Genomic DNA, 4,245 nt, shown 5'->3' on the forward strand with positions numbered 1-4,245 from the left:
TATCGAACAAACCTCCTACTTATGATTAATCCTCCCGCAAGCATCCGCAACTATGAGAAAAGTATTAAGAATAAATTCTAACCATAGCATTAAACTTTTGGATCCAATCGGTCCCTTACAGAATAGCGCATAAACTAGGGTTTAAGCTTCTATCACTCTCGCAACCCACCATCTAATTGCTACTCCACAATGCATTCCCTTAGGCCCAAATATGGTGAAGTGTCATGTAGTCGACGTTCACATGACACCACTAAGGAAATAACAACATACATACTATCAAAATATCAAACACATATCAAGTTCACATGATTACTTGCAACATGATTTCTCACGTGACCTCAAGAACAAAAGTAACTACTCATAACTAATAATCATGCTCAATATCAGAGGGGTATTAAATAGCATAATGGATCTGAACATATAATCTTCCACCAAGTAAACCATATAGTAATCAACTACAAGATGTAATCAACACTACTAGTCACCCACAAGTACCAATCTATAGTTCCGGTAACAAGATTGAACACAAGAGATGAACTAGGATTTGAGAGGAGATGGTGTTGTTGAAGATGTTGATGGAGATTGCCCTTCCCAAGATGGGAGAGTTGTTGGTGATGATGATGATGATGATTTCCCGCTCCAGGAGGGAAGTTCCCCCGGCGGAATCGCTCCGCCGGAGGGCAAAAGTGCTCCTGCCCAAGTTCCGCCTCGAGGCAGCGGCGCTTCATCCCGAAAGTCCTCCTCTTATTTTTTTAGGTAAAAACCACTTATATACCAAAAGATGGGCACCGAAGGTGGGACGAGGAGGCCACAACACATCAGGGCGCGCTTGGGGGCCTGGTGCGCCCAGGTGGGTTGTGCCCACCTGGTAGCCCCCCTCTGGTGTTTATTGGCTCCAGTATTTCTCCAATAATTCATAAAAAATCTCCATAAAGTTTAAGCTCATTTGGAGTTGTGCAGAATAGGTGGCCTGACGTAGTTTTTCCATGTCCAGATTTCCAGCTGCCGGAATTCTCCCTCTTGGTGTGTTCCTTACAAATTATGAGAGAAAAGGCATTAGAATTACTCCAAAAAACATTATTATGGATAAAAACATTATAAATAACAGTAAGAAAACATGATGCAAAATGGACGTATCACAGTGCTACGGCCCGAAGGGGCGACGCAGCGGCAGTAAGCGGGTCAAAGCGGCGGCAAGAAGGCTTCGGGGCGGCAGCAGGGACCGCGGGCCGCGGTGCTACGGGCGAAAGGGGCGGCGTAGTGGTGGAGTGTGGGTCGGTGCAACCACGGGGACGGCCTTGAGGCGGCAACGGGGACCGCGTGTCGCGACACTATGGCCCGAAGGGGCGATGCGCGAGTCGGTGCAGTCGCGGGGAGGACCACAGGGCGGCAGCGCTGCGGCCCGATGTCGTAATGTAGCGGCAGCCCGTTGCTCGATCGGTGGAAGGGTGCTCTATACTCTGGGACAGTCTTCACGGGATCTTCGAAGGCGCGTGCAACCGAAGGGCCAGATCAGTCGCACTAAGTAGATGAGGCTGATCGCGAGCGGGTGGTGATCAGTCTGAGTGGATGCCCGCTTGCTCACTATCGCGGCGCCCGATCCGCTCGTCTTCGTCGTGCTATAGAACGTTTAGGACCACGGGTAGAATATAGAAAACTACAGGGTTTCTCATGCGAAATTCCAAAACAAAACCTTTCTCACTTAAAATGGGACAGCGGGTTCAATTATCAAAAACTACAGGGACTTTGTTGCAAAACCGCCGTGACGGCGAGCAAGCGGGCAGAAGCAATAGCCGCTTTATTATTAGGCGCTTTATTATTAGGAAAAGATATATAGGAGTACAAGACAAGCTGAAATAATTTCTAGTCTATCCTATGTTTTCTAATTAATCAATATACTCAACGCAGACCATGCGAACCTCGGCAACGCCATATAGCATCCCCTTAATCTCCTGAAAGAAAGGACCGAACCTGGAGCGATCAAGATCCTTTGAATTTAGCACTCGAGCCACGTCCTGGTTATCTATTTCAAGCATAAACTTGAAGAAACCAAGTTCAGATGCCAACTGCGGCCCTCTTCGACAGGTTAAGAGCTCCACATTTTCAGGAACAGAAACATGGGCAAAAGCATGGCAAGCACCCGCGGTGAAGATACCATTATGATCACGCACTACAGCACCAGCTCCGCCTCAAGTTCCGTCCTTCTTTAGCAATCCATCTAAATTGATTTTGATCCAACTGTCCTCTGGTGGCATCCAGCGATCATCCCTTTGCATGGCCGGGGCAGTCCCCTTCGTTGCATTAACGTTTAGCCACTCGTCAATCAGTCTAAAACCCCATTCAACCAACTCTTGTGCCCGCTTGAAAATAGTGTTCTCTCGCTGCATTCCGTGCCAACCACAAATGATATAAGCTCGTACTTCCTTATTCTTACCCTACCAGTGAAGAAGCCATCTAGCAAGTTGTTGTTGGGGCTGTACAAAGATCGCTGGACAGAAAACTGAACTAATACCTATCTTCTCGCGCACAAGCTCCCAGTAGAGCTTGGCATAGGGACACCTCCAAAAAGGTGTAGAATTGTTTCTTCTCGCCCACATGCTAAGCAGAATATACCAGGTTTTATATGACGCCTATGTAACTCTACACCCACCGCCAGTCTATTATTTAGCGTCCTCCAACAGTGAACTTTTGCCTTCCCATGGACATTCGTGCACCAAAGCTAATTCCATCCAGCATGCATGGCCGCCGATGAAGAACATTCTATGGCCCCCAAGCTCAACTCCTTGATCTTCATCTCTAGATGATATGCCGATCAGACAGTGAATTGACAATTCTTCGTGTAAATCCATGATAGCATATCGTCTCTTCCCAGCCCTCCGGTAGCAATTTCACTTATGTCTGCAACATACTATCATGGAACACACGCTGCAAGGTTGGAAGATCCCAATTCTTCCCTGAGTAGTCTACAAGATCATCAGCGTGATTAATATTTTGTGCATCTTTTGCTCAAATCGGCCTCATCATCACCTCTCTAGGAATCCAGTTATTCGTCCACACCTTGATTTTGGATCCATCACCAACACGCCAAACTAGTCCTTCTTTTAGCAGTAGGCCTCCATGAATGATGCTCTTCCATGTAGTGGATGCACTCCTTGGGGCCGGTACCTCTATGAAATCACACATGGGGTAGAGTCTTGCTTTCAAAACCCGAGCACACAAAGAAGTTGGGACATTAATGAGCCTCCCCCGCTTTTTTTGCAAGAAGAGGTTTGTTGAAAGCTTCCAAATCCCTAAAACCCATCCCTCCCACAGTATTGCTCTTGCACGTATTCTCCCATGCAACCCAATGCACCTTACGATTGCCATGTTATGCTCCCCACCAAAAGTTTGAAGAGATAGATGTTAGATTCCGGCACAATTTCTTGGTGAATTGAAAACAGCTCATAGCATATGTAGGGGTGGCTTGTAGGATAGATTTAACGTACACCACTATTCCTTTCTTAGAGATCACTTGACCCTTGCAACCAGACATTTTGGCACTAGATATTTCCCTGACATACTTAAAACAGCCCTCTTTTGACCACCCAACCACTGTTGGCAAACCAAGGTACCTCTCACTGAGAGCTTCGGAAGAAATATTAACAATTTGTTTCAAAGATTCCTTAGTGGTATCCACACAACCCCTTCCAAAAAATATAGAAGATTTCTGTAAATTGACTCTTTGACCAGAAGCCTCCTCATAAGTTAGCAGAATTTGAGTTATAATCCGGTTCTAGGAACACAATGATGTCATCCGCAAAAAACAAATGAGTAACATGAGGGTCGTCCCTCCCGAAATCAACTCCCCGAATCCTCTTATCCCATTGAGCCCTATTGAGAAGAGCAAAGAAACCTTCAACACAAAAAGGAACAAATAAGGGGATAGGGGGTTACCATGCCGTAGATATTGGGATGGAGAAAAGACTGATATGTCTCCAACATATCTATAATTCTTGATTGCTCCATGCTATATTATCTTCTATTTTGGACATTATTGGGCTTTATTATTCACTTTTATATTATTTTTGGGACTAACCTATTAACCGGATGCCCAACACAGAATTGTTGTTTTTTGCCTATTTCAGAGTTTCGCGGAAAAAGAATATCAAACGGAATGAAACCTTCGGGAACGTGATTTTCGGAATGAACATGATCCAGGAGACTTGGACCCTACGTCAAGCAACCAACGGGGAAGCCACGAGGTAG

This window comes from Triticum dicoccoides, chromosome 7A (genome assembly GCF_002162155.2).
Source record: "Triticum dicoccoides isolate Atlit2015 ecotype Zavitan chromosome 7A, WEW_v2.0, whole genome shotgun sequence".
NCBI classification, from domain to species: domain Eukaryota; kingdom Viridiplantae; phylum Streptophyta; class Magnoliopsida; order Poales; family Poaceae; genus Triticum; species Triticum dicoccoides.